A 23,051-nucleotide genomic window follows, 5' to 3' on the forward strand; every position below is an offset into this window, starting at 1 on the left:
CACAGAGCCGTAGTCTACCGACAACTAACACAAAATCGCTTTTAAAATCGACAAAGAATCACCTGCGATTTTAACATCGATTTTGTTTAGATTGTCACTAAATTAAGGCTCTGTGTAGTAAATGCCAACCAGTGTTGCCAAGTCTGTGGTTGTTTTTCATGTCCGCGGGTCAAAGCGACAATACCAATAACATGATATTTAGCCCCTAAAATGCAAATTTTACCAAGGCAACCCTTCCAAAAAACGTATATTTTAAACCCGGGAAGCAATTTTTATCGGGGAAGCTCCTGTACGGGATTGGAATAGTTTCGAGAGGCAACTGGGCAGGATTGCTTGTAGGGGTGTAACGGTACGTGTATTCGTACCGGACCGTTTCGGTACAGGGCTTTTGGTACGGTGCACGTGTGTACCAAATGACCGAATGCAATATTTTGTTTGCGGAACATATACATTTTCGTGTTTCCAAACGAACATATTAAGTGGCCGAAGTCTCCGCGTTCAGCGCAAATCCCGCCCTGCAGGTGATTCTAAGGCCGGCGACACACTGGATGCATGGCGCAAGCGTCTCAGCTGCGTGGCGTGTCTGTTTTTAATTCGGCTCCCATGTTAACAGGTTAGAGCTTGCAGACTGTCTGCGTGAGACGCACGTCTCAGGCGCGGCTCGAGCCGCGCGGAAAACGCGTGCATGCTAGAAATAGAACCGACGACTATTTTTCACGCGACACGCAAGCGTGTTGGAAGCGTTTCCAGGCAAAATATAATAGGAAAATATGTTTATATGTCATTTTGTACACAAATACATATTAAGTCATGATATTTTGATGTTTGAAAGTCTGTAGGTTGACATAAATTCAGATATAAATGTAATTAAAAAAATAAATAAATAATTGTCGATTTTCAAATATTGCACCTGTCAAACATAGTCTATTTGGCCGTCAATACTGTTGACGGTGTCCTATCAGTAGGTGTGTAAAAAAAAGTTTATATTGTTGTCATGAAGACAAGAGCCTGGTTTTTCGGCGGCCTCCCTCTATGTCACCTACAGCAGCAGCAGCGCACCACTTTAAGGTGTGTAAAGACACAGAAAACGCGAAGCAGCCGCCACGCTTCTGGCACGCAGCAGAAACGGCACGCAGCCAGTGTGTCACCAGCCTACACTGGCTGCGTGAGTGTGCGTTTCTGCTGCGTGTCAGTTGCTTCGCATTTTCTGTGTCTTTAAACACCAGAATCGTGCCTGATGCGGCGCGCTGCTGCTGCTGTAGGTGACAGAGGGATACCGCCGACAGACCAGGATCTTGTCTTCACGACAACAATATCTATACTTCATGTTGAGCATAAATATAAAGCCTACTGATAAAGGACACCGTCAACAGTATTGTTTGTATGTTTGACAGGTGCAATATGCCAGTGTGTCACCGGCCTAATGTTTTCAAAAGGCATCAAGCGAGTGTGAACATCACTACAACTAGGAAAAAAACGATTGTAATTCAAACGCAGCTCCCGTCGGCATTTAAACAGACCTTTGCTCTTAATTCTGATCGGTCCAACGCAATAACATAATCTGAGCAGGTCTAAAAACTGAAAGTGTTGATGCTGCATTTTACACTTTAAAAATTATATATTTTTAAAACATGAGCAGGCCTACAAGCTGGGATTGGTAATGCTGCACTGTAATCATAGTTATTTATTTATATTTTTCATTACATTTTATTATATGATATTGGTTTGAAACAGAGTATTTTATTTAGTGGAGAACTTTACAGCAGTATTTTATTTCTTATTCTTTTTTTATTTTATTATAAATTATATTTTATTATTTATTTCATTAAAAAGCATTTTTAAAAAAAGTGTAAACAAATTGTTAAAAAAAAAGTTTATAATAATAAACAACCTGCAGTTTAATGCTTGCATTTCTTTCCCTTACTGTACCGAAAATGAACCGAACCGTGACTTTAAAACCGAGGTACGTACCGAACCGTGATTTTTGCATACCGTTACACCCCTAATTTCTTGTGAAAACCTGGCAACCCTGATCTGAACGCACGTGCTGGAGATGTACTTCTAATCACAGGAACATCTTTAATGATGAGATGCACATGAAAATCGCATTTGATTTTTTGCACAGCCCTAATCTGCATCCATTTCTGTTTGTATTTTAAAGAAAAAAAATCTGTCCAATTCATTAAATTAAGTAAAATAAAAAAATTATATGAAAACGCTTCAAATGTGTTGAAAATGAAAAAAGGATTTAACGCATGTAAATACAGTGTCACATGACAAAATTAAATGTGTCCCTGTCTGAATGTTGTTCCCATCAAAGCATTGTTTCTCTGTAATGTTGCTAAATAGATTTACACTTAAAATCACAGTGAAATGGCCTAACAAAACATTTTTCACTGTATCAATATTTTTATGATCCCAATAACTTCACACAGCATGTTTCAGTTGCATGAGCCAAGTCAATTTGGGCAGCTTTTCTTAGCCATGTCAAACTGCAGCTGTCTCGACTGTATGCTAAAGGGTGTGTGAAAGATCGCTGCTAGGAGGATGCCATCGTTACACACACCAGTGTATGGTTTAAAAAGGCTATCTAAAACAAAACATGCATTGTTGAATAGTTTGACATATAAATTAGTCAGAAATAGGATGCATTCTTCGAGTGTTTCATGAAAAAGCCTCATTGACAGACTATACAGGAGTGGTCATATGGATCTGTGAGAGCATGCATTTTAACATGCAGTGAGGAGATGCTGCAGCACACCCAACACAAGCACATTAAAACTGACATTTGAACAAAAATACCATTGTTCGCATGATTACTGTCTCTGCACAGCCACCCCATCCCTGTTTTCCCTTCAATCGCCCATTTCCTCCTGCTTTTCTCCCAGTCCTCCATCCTCTATTCTCCCCGGTTCTCTCTATCTGCCCCTGAGGCGTGATGGAGCGAGTGTCGCTGTGAGGTTTCTCTGGGTGTTCTCATCCATGGGCTCCTCAGGGCTCACCCTGCTGTCATTATCTCTCTCTAATGAGCCGCCATTACGGCTCAACTCCAAGCAGTTACCACAGCTCAGTGCAGGAACCACAGAGGAGCTATACCACAGAGAAATAGTCCTATACTGCTGAGAGCAGTCCAAAAAAACCTCTATAACACTTAATTATGAGGTGAAACTTGTATATTGCTGAGACTGCAATATTACTAAAATATAACCTACACACAACAGCACAGTTCCAAAATATTGAAGACCATATTTTAAGGCATCGCAGGTGCACTTCTGATGTGAAGGGGATTTTCATTATGCTGCCAAATTCTAAGGTGACAGTGCATCCTTCGTGGAGATTGAGGAGGACATAATCCACTACTTCTATAGTGTTGAAAATTAGTTTTGATGGTCCATGGTGGCTAGGAGGCTGATTTAGAGGGCAATTGCATTTAAAAAGCAGTACTAAGCAAAGCTTACTGTTGTATGCGGTTCATATAAGGCCATCCTTAAAAATATTCTTGTTTGCCGTAACCCGACCGACCCTGTCAATTTAGCACCGACTCAATTTTTTATTTATTTTTTGCTTTTAGTCCGACCGACTTGCCGATTGTAAATTTGCGTTAAGACCGACCAATTATTTTTTTACTCTTCAAACAACTAATACAAACGCAATAAAACACTATTAATTATATTTAAGTAAGTATTGTAAATATATAAATTGCCTTGGCCTACATACAAATGAAGGCTATCTTCTTTAAAAAAAAAAAAAAAACCCTTGACGTCATCTGTGTTTACACGGATGTCAGTGTCACACTGTGGCGTGTGCGTTCTCTTCGTCTCCTCTCACTCACTGTCAGAGTCGACGGTTCGCGCTTGGTAATGATGGCTGCGGCTGCAGTAAACTAAATGTTCGCGGTCTCTGTTCAAAGTCATACGGGTTCGGGCACCATAATACATCTAAAAAAATCATGAAAACAGCTCGACACCGCTTTAACTTGGCACGAAGTTCTGGAAAAACTGTGCCCAGATCTTTTCCCATCCCTTCTACTCTCTAGTCTAAAACCGTGACCGTGTCGACTGTCACTTTATGTTCGAAAATCTATTGCACGAATCAACCAACACAAGTTTCGAAAACGAAAATAAGAAAATGACTTTAACGACCTTTTCTCAGAGCGCGTCCAGGTTTTTTTTTTTTTTTTGAACAGGCGTCACACAGCAACTGCAGCTTCGGACAAACACGCATAACAGCAAATAACACTTCTGCACAATGTTTCTCTTTTTACAACAGAAATGTGAATTCAGCCGGTATTCAGTCTCATAGTTTCAAGCTTGAATCGCCTAGGGCTGTCAAAATAGCTGAAAAAACTGAATTCGAATTTTTTACTTAAATGATCAAAATTCGAATTGTATTCGATTTTAAATGCATAATTTCTGTTAGGGTGAAGAAAAGCTTTTTGCTTCTCTTCTGAGGCTCAAGATATATAAAAAAATATTACTGCATGTTTATTCAAAGCATTAGAATACATGACTGTGAAAGAAACATAATATTTAAAATAATGTTTATGAACCAATTATTATTAATTAAGTTGCTTAAAGAACTATAAACAAAACAGCATCATGTATGCATGCATTGTTAAATAAAAAGGGCGGAAAACCAGTCACACACGATACATTTTTTCATTTAAAAACGTGAGATTTTTTTTTTTTTGTTGTTGTTGAAATTTAATCGTAAACAGCCATGTTGAAGCCTGCAGTAAATGTTTTGCATTATGGCAGTCCACTCTGCTTATTGTTTTTCGAAAATGTTGTACTCCTGTTTGTCATTTTGCACATAACTTCACGCCAATAAATCAGAAATATTGGTCTTTACCAATATATTGAATCTTTACATTCCTCCTGCCTGTTGTCCGTGGATTTACCTATATTTGGTGTTTATTTGCCGTATAAAACTTTAGACATGCAAAATCGATTTTACAACCGATTCCATGAACATTCGTCACTCAAATCAAACAGGATTTCTTTTCTCAAAAGTGACAACCCAAGAAAGCAAAGTAAACGTTCTCTCATTTGTAGGTTGCATTGACACCTAGCGGTGGATGCAAGTAAAACAGTACCTCATTTTTTCTCACCTGAAATTCATGCAATAAAGATGTTTTTGACAAAGATTTAAATTTGTTTGTGGTCTATATAGCCTGCATCAAAATGAGGTTTGCAATGATGCGCCCGAAGGCACGGGTTGAAGACCCAGTCAGTGACGTCACGATATGCTAATTTGTTGAAATTCATACCGACGTTATCACCATCAAAAAAATTTACTTTTTTTTTTTACATTGAAACTTGAAAAAAAAAAAAATAGACCGACCTACCGACCCTTTTTTTTAAAAAAAAAATCCTGTTACTGCAAACCAAAATATTTTTAAGGATGGCCTAATGCTAGGAGAGTTTAAGCATTATGCTAAGCATTACAACTGAACTCATTTATTTATTGTAAATTAGGCTAATTCACTTGAACAACCAGTATTTAATATGTAAAACTAAATGTGAAATTTTGATGGGATGAAATGTATATTAAAGCAGTAAAGGCATATCATTTGTCTGTGCTATAATTTTACTTAGGCCTATATAATTTGTTTTATACTTTAACATTACATAAATTATCATACAATTTCTAAAAAATATTGTTTTTGGCTAGACTATAATTACCGAAATGACTATCAATGATCTCATGTCTTAAATGTTCCAGTTTTCCATGAATAAATGGTCAGTATAACTAAAATAGGACTAAAAAGTCAGTTTTCATTGACAAATACTTCTGTTTTCTTTGAGTAACATTAAACTTAAATGTTTTAGTCAATTAGAACAGGATAAAGTTTACTAAATATGATAAAAACTAAGAGGCATTTGATACAAGAATAACAGGGCTAGTTTTCCAAACCACATTTGAGTTCTGACTCTTATCACCTGATGTATACGATCGTCATGTACCAGTTCAGATGGGACTAACATCTCTGTGTTTATTACAGAGGTGGGAGGGTTTGTTTTGTATCCAGGCGTTGCAGAGATCACGCGTTTTGTATGCGTGCATTGCGTATAGTCATTCGTTTCGATAGCATTACCTCAGTTTTACTACAGATACCATGGTGTAGCTATATGAGCTAGAATTATTTGCACTGCCAGCCACCACAAATAAATTTTTAGACCCATGGGAAACCCTGACAGGGACGTAGACCTATAACATATATGGTGACCACCACATCAGTACCACCAACAGCATGTCCTAGCACATCAGTACCCTAGAGTATCAACATGATCAACTAATGTTTCACAAACGGTGTCTTCGTATTAAACAGTATATCGGTTCATTTGAAAATGTGTCTTATAACACTGCCCATTACAATTACTAAACTAGCAATTAACCAGGAACCACTTTTGACAGTACTGATATTAGTGGTCCAAACAATGAGATTTTTCTTAACTATAATAACATCATATCACTTTACATTACCAGTCTTCGATAACATCTTCACATGTTCACACATCAACCACAAACTAGAAAAATAAACAGCGTTTCATCCCCTCGACTGGGACTCATCTAAACCCAAGAGTCTTTCTTCCACACCAACAGAGATGCCCAAAGCACAATACAATATACTCAATGTTATAGAATTCACTTTCAATAATTTGCTTCATATGACAGAATTGCTCTGAAAAACAATGACCAGCTAATTCAGAGAGTGCAATGTCAAATTAAGCATCAGGTGACTGGAATAGGCTAACGGCACTGTGGAAACAGACAGATATTCACACACATCAATGACTCTCTTATGGAGTAATGCACATACAGACAGGTGAGAGTCTGATGCCACACTCTTCCACCGGTGGGTGACCGGGCACACACACACACACACACATTAAGCTTTTCTCTCCTTCTCTGGAAAGAACAAAGCCAGAACACACAAATATAACAAGGAGAGAAAAACACAACACCCTTGAGACATAGGCTACAGGATTACATCAGGGGACATTCGGAGACAGAAACAAAAGAGAGAAACGGATACAGAATTATGGCTAGTGTCAGATTAATGCAAACTAAAACAAACACAGATTGATTTCCTGTTGTGTTAATGACAAGAACAGTATGGTGTAGAGCAGCAATCACTTTTTAACATCTCAAAACATGGTTACATACAATCTCCTGTACTAGCAACTAGGGCTGTAGCTATCGAATATTTTAGTAATCGAGTATTCTACCAAAAATTCCGTCGATTAATCGAGTAATCGGATAAAATGTGTTTTTGCTTAATAAGTGCAATATTAATTATGCAAGAGAAAATAAGACTCCTGGGTCTCTTAAAATGAACAACTAAGTTTCCTTTTTTAGAAAAATAAATATTTTTATTTTTTAAATGCATAGAATGCAATGCATGCATCAAAAATAAACTTTTAATTATTACCCATTGTTTCTCTGTCTGTACTTGTACTGTGAACAATGACAATAAAGTTGACAGATGAATTAAGTGCATTTAAGTGCCATTCAGATGGGGTTTTAAATAAAGCATTTACTGAGATGCACATTAAACATTAAACACATAAAACATTAATTTAATTTATCTTTTAATTATTGAAAATTAAGTTAACTTTTTGGTAAACAAAGGGGATTTCCTATTAAAAATAAAAAAAATGGAAATGTTGTGCGATTAAACCAAAAAAAAAAAATTATGTTTGGTTTTTTTTTTAGTAGTAGGCTATGTACATTCTGCTGTACAATAGTCTTTAACCGGACTTTTTTTTTGACGGGTTGACGTACCTTTACAGTTCTGTGTATGTGATGTTACGCTAGTTTTACTCAAATCAAACAGTCAAATGCTCATGAAGTGACTGTCGAGCAGTTCTGCAGATGTTGTTCATGTGTTCACGTCCTTATTTAGAGAGACAGCAGACGCTGAAATCACCAGAGCGTCACGCGTGCTTCTGTGTGTGTTAATAAAGGAAGACGCGCTTCTGCTCCATTCATTAACAGAGACACGCAGAACATGCAGGATTCATATTAAATAGACTGTTCCGGCTTAATATTTACAGATATTAGTCCATATCGTGATTTGATGTAAGTGCAATGACCTACTTTTGATTAAATCATTCAAAATTTGGCGAATTCCGTGCTATTCCGCGTTAAACTGTAAATTCCGTTTTTATGACTGGATTCCGCGATTCCCTCTGCGTTTTCTGCATCGCGGGAATCATAGGGCCCTAGTTGTGGTATGCCAGCTATATCTTGCAATGGACACACGCCACGACGTTCTCTTTACGTTTGCACACGCCCTCAAATCAGAACACTGCTGACTCCGTGCAGTATGCAATTTCGGACGCAGCGCTTGTGTCTCCTTCCACTTTGTGGGTGGCGTAAAAGCATTGTGTCACATTAAAAAACCATTGCGAAAGAACCTGACGTGATATTTACAATAAATTAAAAGAGCCTTCGAGGCAGAGGAATTTGCCTCGATCATTTTTTGTAATCGAGTTACTCGAGGAATCGTTTCAGCCCGATATCTCGATATTTAATATATATCGAGATATTTTTTAAACACGATATGGATTTTGACATATCGTATATATCAATATTATTCTGCTCTTGCTTTGACAGGTTAGCGTAGCAGATAGCTAACATAAGATCCATGAAATAAAGACCCAGGAAACCGGAGTAGAGAACGGCCTTTAGTGAGGATCTTTTCAATTTTGTAAAACTGTGAAAACATAATAATAAGGCATTACAAACTGCCCATATGTACACATATACATTAGGGATGTTGCGGTGACGGATTTTTTCCACCGGTTAATCGACGTGTAAAAAAACGGTAATCCCGGTGTCACCGGGGTTACGTGTCGGGGATTTCGGGAGACCGAAAATGCAGTCGTGCAGACGTGCACACGTCTCAATTTACTTTCACTTTAATTAGCGGCAATTCAGTAGCAATTGTTTGAATTAATCATGGGTTAATTTATTTTATTCTTAATAAAAATACACAAAACAATAAGACACTCGCTTGTATTACACACATCTTTATTGCAAAATGAATAATAACTTAACACACCATGCAAAAACTAAACGAAAGCACTTATGAAACACCTTTAAAGTGCATTTATTAACAAAACGAACCACTGCACACATCGTGCAAGTATCAAACAAGACTCGTTAAATAATTATAAATATTCGTTAAATAAAGTGCCTGCCTTTTTCAGCCAAAAAAAAAAAAAAACACCGCACAACCATCGAATATGAAACGAACGAACATCAAAAACTTTGTTAAATAAGGTAGCCTACCCGAATAATCACTGGACACTTAAGTGCAAAAAAAAACTAATATAAAAATTAAACTCACGTTAAGCTGTGAAAAAAAAGAGGTAGGCCTATTAACTGCATACACCGTACAAAAAAAATTATAAATAGGCTAAATGAGAAACAATAAACGAAAAACCTTCATTTTAAATTGCAACAGTTCGCTTTGAAACCAGATCTTCCGCCATCCTTTGCCAGTTAGCTCGCCTCACTCTCCTCAAATGATAAATGAAATGGGACACCTGCTGCTTTACTGCGGCGCTCGTTCCGCTTACGCTAAATTATGAAGGCACGTAGTCACTAACTGAATTAAGTGCTTTATCGCTATAGGCTAAAACTTCAACACGATGGGGACGGTGCCGGTGGTCAAGTGCTATGACCGGTAGGTGGGTAAGCATTTAAGATAACATTAACATGGATGTCTATGGAGAAATGCTAATCGCGATTAGCATCTATTAATACAACATTGATATTATTCTGAAATGAACAATACACAAAGATTATAGCAAAGTAGAAATACTTCTTACAGAAATACTTAGACTTAGACATTCAAAAACTACCAAAGGCAAAGAGAAAAGAGTAATGCTGCATATCCTCTCAGTAGACCAAATTCAGAAACAAACAGAAATCAATGGCAAGAGAGAAGGGACAAAAATATGAGTAATCAAATGCAATACTACTTTACACCACTAGATGTCTCTTATGCAACACAAAGAGGAGGCATAACAGATACATTGTTTATATTTAATTCTGATTCCGCCACTTTGCTTGTTTGTCTTCGCTGTGCTGTGCTCGTCCACGCATCCTTGATTTTGTTCCCGGAATGTCACGGAATTTGTCAAATTTTGGATGAATTAATCAAAAGAAGATCATTGCACTCACATTAAATCGCGATATGGACTAATATCTGTACATATTAAGCCGGAAAAGTGTATTTAAATATGAATCCTGCATGTTCTGCATGTCTGTGTTAATGAATGGCGCAGAAGCGCTTCTTCGTTTTATTACACACATGGAAGTGAATTTGTTTCATTGTAATGGCTGTATATATACACATATCCCTGAACCAAGTAATTTTGTAATTTTGTGACATCACACTCCCGAGTCGAATGCACAAAGTCAGTCCAAAATCAGCGCACTTTGTATTGAGAAACGCACGCAGACCTAATTCACCAGTCTATTTGCCTAATCTTCCCGGTACTTTAAACTGCGCTGGAAACGCAGAAAGCAACAGGTCTGGGGGGAAAATAGTTCCTGAGGAAAAAAGTTCCTGGTACAAATGTTCCGGTTAATTTCGGTGAAACGCTGCATAAGTGGTTGTTTTCATGGTTGTGTTTTTTTAGTTTTTTAATGATTATTATATTACTTGGTAAATGGTACTATCAAAAAGGCACTGTTTTGCACTTACAAAAATGCAAAACATTTAAATAGATCATGCACAACTTTATTCCAACTAACATTTTCGGAATACATCAGAATGGCTTTACAAACAATTTACAAAAAATATGTATTGGGTTTCATGACTGAGGCCCACTGGGTTTACTTGCTAATAGTAAACAAAACATCAAGCAAATATAAAAAAAACAAATAAATCTTTCCAAGATTCAAAGCCACAAAGCTCATTATGTGTAGAATCAAACACATACTTCTCCAGAAACATTGACTGTGCACCACTAAACTGCATAAAGCCAGCCAATCAGATTGGAGCTCTTGATTTTGAGGGTGCTCTTGTAATTAAAAGATAAAAAAAAAAAAATGAATGGAATGTGCATCAGCTATTCCATGAATGGCCCGTGACTACATGCCTGAGGCTCGCCGACGGGTGACCCGCAAATTTGGCTGAAACGGGTGAAAAATATCCAACTGTGTCGGATACGGGTGCGGGTCGGACACAAGGGAAACACGGGTCTAAACACGGGTTCAAAACAGTCACGTGCAAATGTAAAAATAGGCCTACGTTCCACTTTTTAAAAAATCACAATCGCGCGAACGGCTGCATGAGTCATTAGTTAACAGACGTAAAAGATCAGCCAGCAGTTTTTGTTTTTTCCGTTGTTTTTGTTTTCCGTTTATATATATATATATATATATATATATATATATATATATATATATATATATATATAGAATCTGAATTAAAATGTGTTTGATTTAAGCCTATTCCAAAATTTGTGTCATAAAATTATATTGTGCATTCAGCTCAACTAACGGGATCGTTATAAAAGATTTAAAGATTTAAAAATGGGTGCGTTCGATTTGAAGCACAACCTCAGACGGTGGTATGATTCGCTCTTTTGTTGTTCGGTTTTCTTTCAGGATCAAAAATACAACAAATGAAAGTGTTTATCTGTATTTCCGACTGATGAGAACTATGCATATACATTCATAAATCAGTCAATTTTGTATTTTATTATGAGATATTTTATTCTAATGTGATCAGTGACTCAAGCACTGATGGACCAAAGAGCACGTATTTCAACATTTGCAGTAAAAACGTGAAATATAAAGTCTCATAAAATGCATTTAATACCAATATATTGAAACGTCTGTTTATATAGCCTACTCCATTAATAAAGGAGTCTAGACATTGGAAAAATATCAGTCCACATGCATTTATATTTAATAAGAGGGAAATAGACATGCATGCATGAGTGACACAAAAAATATTTAACTTTTAGGTAGCAAAATATTTTTTAGTAATTTTGTCAATTACACTAAGGTTATTACATTGTCTGCTATATATTTGCTTCTTATTAATTATATACGGGCAATTTATTGATAAAACATTGATCAAAATTAAGATAAAATGTATAAAAAACGAATATCTTTTAAAAAGAGTTTTCCATAAATAACTTCTGTATGACCTGGCAATAAAATTCGAAAAAAAAGTGTCTCTAATGTGATTGGCTTAACTGATTTGATTTCGGGTGGGGGTCGGGTGACGGTTCTATTTTAAGCGGGTCGGGTGCGGATTTTAATTAGTGCTGCTGTCGGAAAATGGGTCGGATGCGGTTTTAAGCACTGCGGGTACGGGCAAGTGCGGATTTACAAAATTGGACCCGTGCAGCTCTCTGGCTCAGAGCAACAAGCAGAAGTTTACATAAAGCTTTACAAGTAATGTCTCAAAGGACTAATGTCACCCACAGTACAAATGTGTTTTATGATACTAGTTCATAGAGTTTGTTTAAACAGCCACAATAAAATATTTATTGCAACTGTGTAAATGATAACTGTTCTGAAGAGGCTCCCACCCACTCAGGCACTAAATTAAATGAGAGCAGACGTAGACGGTGTTAGTATTGCTTGCTTCATAAATATGAGAGATTATTTAATCAGTGTCACTTTGACAGAGATAAAACAACTTTGTGACACTGTAGCACCATGTCACAATGAGAATACAAAGAACATCTTAATCCTAATAGTCCTACCACAAAGTTTCAGATGGTCACATTCCTTCTAAACATACAGTGGACTCAAAAAGAATTTGGATAGTCAAGTCACATTTTAAAAATGTCTGAATGTTACTGCATTAGATCAAAGCAAATGAAGTAACATTGCGTGTTAGTCAAACGTTAGAAGTTCACGTTGATAGTTAATGTGATATTCTGCTAGAAGAACACCTGTGTCAATCGGAGGAAAACTGCTGCCTATTTTCTGAAAGGTTCAGTAGTCTATAAAGGCTGCGTGTACATGCAACCTGATAATAAGTTAATAATCCAATTAAGGATGTCAACGATTAATCGGCAATCAATTGTCGATAAGATATGCAATCCATTAAAGCTAGCGCTGGTCAATTAAATGGTTTTAATTTTGGGCTGCGAGCGTCTCATGTAGGGCTGCAACTAACGATTATTTTGATAATCGATTAATCTGTCGATTATTTTTACGATTAATCGATTAATCGGTTTATGTACTTATATTTTAGTTTTGCCCATTCTTTCCCCAAGTAAATTATTAATAAAGGGTCTTTATCATTCAACATAGACTTTTTAGAGATTTTAACCATTTTGCATTGTCATATCCTCATCAAAAATATACCTTGAGTTTTGTTTTATTATGTGTTAGTAATCCTTTATCAAACTCTTCTGCAATCAAAACACTTACCTATACTCTAGCAAATTTCACAAGAGATTTCAAATAATGTTTTCACCATGTCAGTCCTTAGAGCTCCTAAAGTAGTTTAACATCCTGAACAAACCTTATGAAGGAATCTTTCAGAACATATTTTCACGAATAATAAGAATAAAACAGAATAAGATTGCAGTAATTGCATTTTATAAATTTGTCCTGTAAACACACAGCTTATACCTGAGAAACAGCTTTATAGCTTATGCTGTGAAATTGTAAACAATCCTTCGAATATAGTGCCAGTGGCATGAAACCTGAATGGAACTCACATTTCAAAAAAAAAAAAAAATCAAAGTCATAATTAGGCTGCAAGACTGAATTATGGACTGGTAAACAACAAACTGATCACAGAACATGTTTGTAAAGCTTTAAATGTTAACTGTTAAAAAGCAATGTTATCAGCTTTTACACTAAACATTTGCAAACAATGTTGTACTGGAGAATCTGCACAAATAAAAGTCTTAAACAGTTAAACAGTTCAGTAGTGCGAGTTTACAGGTTACTCTTCTTTTTTGAAGGTTCAAAGTAAAGTGCTCCGACACTTTGGATGACTTTGTTTGATTAGTTTTATCTTCAGCTTTTTTCTTTTTCTTTCTCGAGCGTACTCCACTGCCGCCTGCCTCTGTCATCTCGCTGAATGCTGCAGAGAACGCAGAGACGCTGTTCGGGAAAGCACGTGACATAAAACGAGGCCAGCTATTGGCTATTCGCTACTTCTCCTACTGTACTGGCTGAGTAAAACCTCCGGTGGCTCATTACTGCCACACTTTGGTCACCAAGGATTTAAAATATGCACGAAATGAGCCGCTTACGGCAAATAAAAGTTATTTAGCAACTAATCGATGACTAAATTAGTTGACAACTATTTTAATAATCGATTTTAATCGATTTAATCGATTAGTTGTTTCAGCTCTAGTCTCATGCGCAAAACACGTGAAAGCGGCTGTGAGTTACTGTGGCCAGGCAAGATCTTTGGCAAAAAATTATTTACTAACGCACAAATTACACTTTTAATGTGATCCAAACTTTAAAAGTACATCAAAACAGAAACAAAGTTATTTTGAATTGAAACGTAATGTAATAACCAAGTCAAGTTTCATTATAATTTCCCAGATTATCATTTCATATCAGGCTCTGTGCTTTGACAGGGCTGCAAACACAAGCAGGACACACACACACACATATATGTGTATATCAATCATACAACTTGTTAATTCATTCCTACAACTTAATTTGTGCCCACTGTCCATATTTCAGTCATTTGTTCCCTGGAAAACCTATGATTTAACTAAAAAGAGGGAAAAAATTTAGTCATGGGAACAAATTCTTAAATCGTGACCAACCAGCAAAAAAAGTTCCTTTAGCTCAATTGGTAGAGCATTGCTTTATCAAGCGCAAGCTTGGGGGTTCGATTCCCCGGGAACACATGATAGGTAAAAATTGATAGCCTGAATGCACTGTAAGTCGCTTTGGATAAAAGCGTCTGCTAAATGCATAAATTTAATTAAATTTTTAAAGCCTCGTATGGCTTTTAAAGGGGTCATATGATGCTGCTAAAAAGAACATTATTTGGTGTACTTGTGTTGGTGTAATGAAATATGTTTTGAAAAAAAAACATTATTTTCCACAATATAAATTATTGTTTCTCCTTTATGTCCCACCTTTCTGAAACACGTTCATTTTTACAAAGCTCATCATTCTGAAAAGGTGTGCTCTGATTAGCCAGCTATACAGTGAGTTGTGATTGGCTGAATACCTCAAGCGTGTGACGGATATGCTACGTCCCTTAACATACGGTGTTACGTGTTTCGGCACTACAAGACAAAACCAATAAAACCCATTACAAACGAGGCATTTGTTGAATACAGTGGGAACAAAATTACTGATTCTAATGACATACTGTGTTTTTAAGGATTGCCCATCGCACTGTGTAAACATAAAACCATGTCTGCATTTGTGATTGGAGAAACGATAACCAACAAGTGCTACTGTCACTGCTCAAAACTCGCGTTTGAATCATCAGGCAAATTCTTTAAATATAAAACATGTAATTACAGGCTGTGAGTCAGAAGTGCCAGATTGTCCTTGCAAAGTTGGAACTGGCTCACTTTTAGGGCTGTGCATCGGCAAGAATCTGGCAATACGATACGCATCACGATACAAGGGTTGCGATGAGATATATTGCAATACTGTAAGAGAGGCGATATATATTGGGATATTTCTTATTTTAGGAATAGGTTATATTTTTAGGAAAGCTGAAATTAAGAACACACCACCAAATGCAAACCTTAGCAATAAATAAATAAATAAAAATTGTTTAACAAGAACACACTAGGATCTGCATTTGCAATAATCAGTCCTTGTAACATTCAACATTATTGAAACACTTTTTGTTCAGTATGAGTAAACGGGGAAAAGGAAGCAAACTATATTAACGCTAAAGATAGTGGCGTGCCTTAATGCTAGTATTCCCAGTCACTGTTCCCAGGTGAAAACAGCTATCTAGTGGTCGGGATACGAACTCAAAACTAAACCACTGCCATGAATCTAATATGATTTTGTAAATTTTTTTTTTTTATATCGATATTCCATTTTGAGAATCAATACAGTATCGGCAAACAAAATATTGCGATACTAACATGTATAAATATTTTCTTACACCCCTACTCACTTAAGGCCCCATAGAGCAGCCTTTGAGCAAAGACCCATTGTAGGCTACTGGTTCGGGAAACAGTCCTCCATAAAATGTGTCAAACAGCGTCACACACTGCTAGCTTGAGTGAGGAATGGTCGGCGGGTTAGAGAATTGCGCGGCTGACGGATTCGACGAAGGACACATGATGACCACGAGCTGGACTCCAAAGTGCAAAGTTGATATATTTCCTAAGCAGCTAGCACGGATCCTCTCTATGCATGACGAAGCGGATATTGTCCTCTTTTATAAGGCCAAACAGTTTTCACTTTCACAACGAAACACATCGTCTCCACGACATAGCGGCAACAATAATACTACAGCGAGAATAAAAGTTACGCCTTCTTTCTTTGCGTGAACATTTGGGCAGTGTTTTGCAAATCTTCCCACATAGTGACTTAGACATGTAGGGACGTGTAAGAACGAGGAATTTCAGGAGGGTGTGAACAAGTCTTAACTTTTATAAAGAATATCTCTTTGGATTTGAGACTTTAGTCTTTGCAACTTTACAGATCTTCTTCATGCACCCAGAGCTTGTAACACTCCAAAAAGAAACCAAAACTTGAAATCGCATCATATGACCCTTTTAATGTATCGAATAGCATGAATGCAAAAGCATGGTCACGATGTAACATTTGTCTGCTAACTCATTTCTCTTATTACAAAGCTTTGTACTTCACCTGTGTCAATTCTCACATAAAAAAATGTTTCATGTTAGCAACAGTGTGTTTTGCCACCGCACCGCCGGCTCAAGCGGTTCAATTGTTTTGAGTGGCATTTGCATATTCTGTCATGGAGGTGAATATGCCACTGCAATAGACGCATTTTGCAGTATGAAGGTTAACAGTTAATTGATTGTTAATTTAAACGACGATTGATTGTTGAAATAATTGAAAATTGTCATACCTAAATCAGACTGATGTATAAATCAGAACCTTAACTAATCTGAGGGAGCTTCATATGAATGGAATTTTAATGTAAAAGAAAGAGCTGGTGTAGATCTTAATCTGTTAAATATATTTATAAAAATAATATATATTAAAAAAAAAGGCCAAAATACCAAATATTTTGCTTAAATATTTCGATTTACGCAGTGTATACATTAAAAATCTAGCTTGAAACAGATGTAATGCATAATGGAAAACACTAGAAATTGTCTTGCAAAATTAAACAGTACTTTCTGAATGCACAGTTCTATTGGATAAGGGTTGGGCGATGTCTACAAATTTGGCATCAGACGATGTCTACAGTAGGGCTGGGCGATATATCGAATATTAGCGATAATATCAGAATAATTTTGACGACGATGTAAAATTAGAAAATATCGGGAATATCGAATATTTCAAATTCAAGCATACTTTCCCAAAAGAACGCGCCGAACATCCAAAAAAGGATCATGTAACTGCGGACTGCTCTACACACCTCTACTTCGAGAGCTTTCATGAGACTGGTTTCCAGATAACAAGAGTTTAAATCCCCCAATCAGAGCTTTGCTTTTACAAGGATTTTCTGCTTGGTGTTTGCTTATCTTAAGCAATCTGGCAACCATGTGCACGTGCGGAAGTGACAATGCCAATGATCTGAAAACACTAACAAGCTGGGGTTTAGAGATCTAATGAAAGCGTCGTTCAGCCATGAGATCTCGACTGTATTGCTTGCGATTGTGATCAATGAATAAATGCACTTACTCAACCGCTGATGTTTGAATAGAGAAACATTGCAGATTAAAACCCCTATTTTCTTTAATTTTACTGAGAAATAGACACTATTCCACATTCTGCCCAAAGTCCTTTAAACAAATGTATCAACTGAATGCTATGAAAACATACAGTGCTTAATTTATTAGACCACCTGTCATAAGACAAAACACAAATATTTTAGGAATCTGTCAAAAAAAATGTAAATTCTAAAAATGTTATTGTAATGTTTGGACAAATAACAAACTGAAACAACTAAATAGTATTTATTCACAAAATAACAAAAATGGCCTCAATTACCTTTGATAACAGCTCACATGCTTACTGGCATTGTTTATATACTGTTTGGAGGACTAACCAATACAGAAAGGTAAAACATTATTTTGGTAATTACCAATACTGTAAGTTAAGAGCATCAGAGGCACAAACCTTACATAATTGGTTAAAATTTTTGTTTAAAAGAATTTGTTAATCACTGTAGGCTACATAGTGAATATAGTTTTAGGCAATATAGTTTAAATCACTAGATCAAAAATAAAAAAAATAAAAGATAATAAAGACGGATAAAATCACGGTAATGCTCTGCAGGAAAACGCGTCGCCTGAACTTTGATCAGTCAGTCTCCTCTTACTGCCATTTCTTTATCCAGTAAAAGTTTCTGATATTTATATTCAGACAATTATACGCTGCTGTAAATGTTAAACAACAGATATTAACGCGTGCACCCATTCTCATGTTTTGGGCAGCCTGGATCACGTACCTTTCCTGCAGGAGCTCATTCTGTTTCCTCCACTAATTTTAGATGCGGTTTTGTCCATAGAAATGCGTTATTCAGTGACGTAATTTGATGCGACCGGCTGCAGGTGAACATGCACTGTGGGCAGACCCGACTTATAAATAATGAGAATCGTTGTCGATGATTTTCATTATCGATAATAATCGATTTTATTGATTAGTTGTTGCAGCCCTAATTAAAGTGATTTTAGTTGGAATAAAATAGATGTGTTGGATAATTTAATATTTACTTTTTTCAATAATATTATTATTTCATTAATAAATGCTTAAATTAAGCTTAATTATTTTTTAGAGAAAATTAGAATGATGGCAAGTTGACATTTGTTACCAAAAAAATAAAAAAATTAATTGGATGCAGTGTTTAGTGTTCCCTACCGTAAACTTTGACACAACTGTACTGTATAAACAAAACTGACTTGCCCACTGATCAGATCAGTTTTTCAGTGGTGTGTTACTGTAAAACACATATTGTGTAAAGTCATGCTGAAACATGGGACTGAAACAACAGCATAAACGAAGCCAGCAGCTCTCTGAAGCAGACACTGCTGTATGACACTCATGCTGGCAGCGTAGTGTCTGGCTGAAGTCTTTTAACCAGGCTTATCCCTCTCTCTCTAAAGGACCAAGAGCCAACATGGATGCCCAGCACAATCCCACTGACACAAAATGGCAGTGCAAAGATCAGTGGAGTTATCAGGCCAGGACATAGACAGCACCGCAGGGGAGCTTTATCATTAGAGTTCGTAATGGAGGCCGACGAGAGAAGGTGAGGATATTCTATGCAGCCTCAGACTCACTGGATGTGTTTCAAGAGTGCTAAATAATCCAGTTATAATTCAAAAACAACACATCTGGGAGATACATCTCGAGTAAACAGATGCGGCTTAATAACATCACCCAGACTTGATAAATTACCTTTCCACATCTCTAAAACCGAAAACAGAGACAACATGATTCAAACACCAAACCGTGTAAAGGACAGCACTAGGAGAGTAAGTACTCTCTTGCTCTTTGTCCTTTACACAATCTCTGGTGAAGAGGCATCATTTTCTTGACATTTTGCACGGGTCTCCTGCTCTCAGGCCCCTGCACATGCACCCGGGTGAACCCTTACAATACAGGGATGTCATTTCAGCTCTGCTCCTCACAGACACAGCTTCCACCTGTTTCTGACACAGACTTATGCTGTCAATCAAACGCACCTACTCTGGGCTTTATGCCATAACTTTTACAATGCTCTGTGCATGTGAAGAATGCATCATTCATTCATTCATTCAGAATTATGTTCTTATTTGCATTATTATAGATAGATACAATTAAATAAATCAATAAAAAAATAAAGACTTGTGTAAACAAACAATTAAATAATAAACCCTGCATGTGCTTGTTTGCAATCTCTATTCTTGCAGTAAAACAGCTCTTTAGAGGCTCTCACCTAAACCTCTCCCTGGGGGAATATCACTTATCTTTAGTCTCTTTGTAATGAAAACAGCACATGCAGAAGCAACAGCACGGAAAGAGTACACCTAAATTGTCTCCTTTTTTAGGCATGTTGACAGACACACACATTAGTGTTAGGATGTGATGCTCGTGACAGGGTGAAAGCTCAGTTGTGTGCACTGACACAAGTTGACAACTGGCCAACAACTCCAATAATATCCCAAAAGCCATACGTGTGGAAGTGGACGACACCTTAACAAGGGCACAGTTCCAAATATACAAGACCAAGCCCAAAGTGTGAGAATAACAGCCCGCTGTGTTTGACAGATCCTGAGAGCTTTAATACACACCTGTGCATGGAAGCACGCACTGTAATCAAATCTGACAACAATTAACAAGTGGATTCACAAGAGAGGGTAATAAAACGCGTAACGGAAAACAAAACAAATCCATTTATTCATCATGAACCAGTGTTCAATTCTCACTCCTGCTACCTGAAACCTCAAATCTTACGCCAAAATGATCAGTTTCCAGCGTAACTTCATCTTAAAATGCGACATCAAGTCGTCAATGCATGTTTTAAAACAGTAAGTTACCAGTTCACGCTCTCTTTATTTCTTATTTTGACTCGCTGGAGCTCATACTGAGCAGTCGCACTGTAGTACAGTAGGAGCTTATGATGCTAATTAGCCGAAAGCTAAAATGCTACAACGCTAGTCGCTCAACGGTAAGAGGTTTCAAAGCTAACCAGCTGCGAAGCTAAAATAGCTAGTTAGATGCTACTTTTACTATTAGTTTTGACAGCACAAGCTAGGCGGCTAACTAGCAAGGGAAACCAACACGCTACTATGCTAAAAATGCTAACATGCTTTTCAGCCAATTACAGAGCTAGCAGATTAGCTAGTTCGGCTAAAATGCTAACCCGACCGAATGCTAACCTCACACTATAGCTTGCAACCCAAGTCGGTCGAGTCATTTTAACCTAGTTTTAACTCCACTGGCGGAACCTTCCACCAAACCCTTCCACGGCCCAAAACTAGAAGGTGAAGGGAATAAAAGAAGAACACTTTACCGTCTTCGGTTGGTGCGAGCGGCGCGCGGAGCGTGAGAATACGGCGCGCGCTGGTGCTAAGATGGCGCCCCCTCCGAACTTCCACTGCTACTTTGCGCACTCATCCAGCCACTTTAGAGAACCAGATAGCACAACATCAATCAGCGACATCAGACAGAATGTGGGAGGTTAAGTGAATGATGATGGGTTTTTTTTTCACGGGGAGAGGAGGGGCTGTCAACACTTGGGACAGACACACAAACCTTCATCGCCCTCTGCAGTGCGTCCAGAAGCGCCTGCTGCTGCTGAGGAGGATAAAGATGACTAAACACATGAAACTGGTCTCTTAAAGTAATTTCTATCGCGATACTTGACACTCGTCCCATGAAAGCCACTCAGAAATCACTGTCCCATCAGTCTAAACATCATTTCCATCTCAAACAAGGTTATGCATGTATGGTAAACATACAGCTGTGACTTAAAGGGGGGGGGGGGTACAATGGTGTTTCGTGTATTCAGAGTTGTTCACAGTGTTAAAGAGATGGATTCTCATGCTAAATATGGCCAAAGTTGTAAAAAATAATTTAGAAGAATGACTGAGAATTTCTGTGCCGAAAATCTTACTTCCGGGTTGGTACAAGTTTCGGCAGTTTTTTTTTTTTCGATCGTGGATCTAATGACGTAGAAGAGAACGGAAGTCCTTATCAACGCACATCAACGCGCTTCGAAATTGTCGGCAGCTCTGCATAGGATTTGTTCGAGAATGCCTCCAAATAAGTGCATTTTTGGATGTGAGAGAAAGTTTACAGTGTTCAGCTTCCCCAAGAACTCAGCTTACATGAACAGTGGATGCAATTAGTTTTTCCGGGGCAGCAACGGAGTGTAGCAAGTGCGTTTGTGTGTTCTGGTCATTTGAGTGACGAATGTTTTATAAACAAGGCCCAAGGCTAAGCTGGATTTGCACATTGTTTGCTATTAAAACATGGAGCCGTCAAAAGACCCAATTCATGTAAGTACAATTGCATCAGATTTGTGTATTTTGTTGGAAATCAGCACATAAGTGAATATATGTTAATGGAAACAACACAAAACATCAGTATTATAGCTCCAATCATCGGAAAGCTGCATTTTTCTTTTATAAATATGATAAAACTAAAGACTTTTTGGATATATGAAGGATGCAGTACAACTCTATAGGTACTCAAGATTAACATGAGATTAGGTGAAACTGTGTATGGTATGTATGGTATTTAGATCCTGTTCCCTGCTCGGTCATCATGAACTGCCTTGCATCAATCTGCCCTTTTATGACTTCAATTGTGAACTTGTCATTGACCTCTGGAATTGTTCCTCCAGAACTAAAAATAGCTGCCATTACACCAGTCCCTAAGAAGAATGGTTGTGATGTATCTGATTTATCCAATTACAGGCCGATTTCTAACCTCCCATTCTTGGCTAAAGTTCTTGAGTGTGTTGTGGCTGTTCAGTTAAATAATCACCTAGCTCTTAACAGTCTCTTTGAACCTTTTCAATCTGGGTTCAGAAGCGGGCATAGTACTGAAACCGCTTTAATTAGGGTCATAAATGATCTTCTTATCACAGCGGATTCAGGTGCATACAGTATTTTGGTCTTGTTAGACCTCAGTGCTGCTTTTGACACTATATGTCACTCTCTTCTGCTTGACAGGCTGGAAAATTGGTTGGGTCTTTCTGGAGCTGTCCTCAATTGGTTTCGGTCTTATTTAACTAAACGTGCCCAGTTTGTTGGCTTGGGTAACTATAAATCAGATACCGTGCCTGTTCGACAGGGAGTTCCTCAGGGTTCAGTACTGGGTCCAATATTATTTAATATTTAAATGCTTCCACTTGGGCAGATCATTAGGAAACATGGTCTTGGGTATCACTGCTATGCGGATGATATGCAGATTTACAT

General features: G+C 37.4%; 1 protein-coding gene across 2 annotated transcripts in view; it reads right to left on the minus strand.

Annotated features, from left to right (window-relative positions):
* LOC132094849 (serine/threonine-protein kinase tousled-like 1-B) overlaps nt 1-21,420 on the minus strand; it is a 56,909-nt gene extending 35,489 nt beyond the window's left edge. Inside the window, exons 1-2 of one of the 2 annotated variants that reach the window (XM_059499479.1) lie at nt 21,382-21,420; nt 21,140-21,250 (exon numbers count right to left, since the gene is read on the minus strand). The gene's annotated coding sequence lies outside the window, so the exon portion shown is untranslated. Of the gene's footprint in view, nt 1-21,139; nt 21,317-21,381 lie in introns of those variants that run through there. The other variant, XM_059499480.1, reaches the window with a different exon arrangement.
* Between the last annotated feature and the right edge of the window lie 1,631 nt (nt 21,421-23,051).

Source organism: Carassius carassius, chromosome 19, assembly GCF_963082965.1.
Source record: "Carassius carassius chromosome 19, fCarCar2.1, whole genome shotgun sequence".
Lineage (NCBI taxonomy): Eukaryota > Metazoa > Chordata > Actinopteri > Cypriniformes > Cyprinidae > Carassius > Carassius carassius.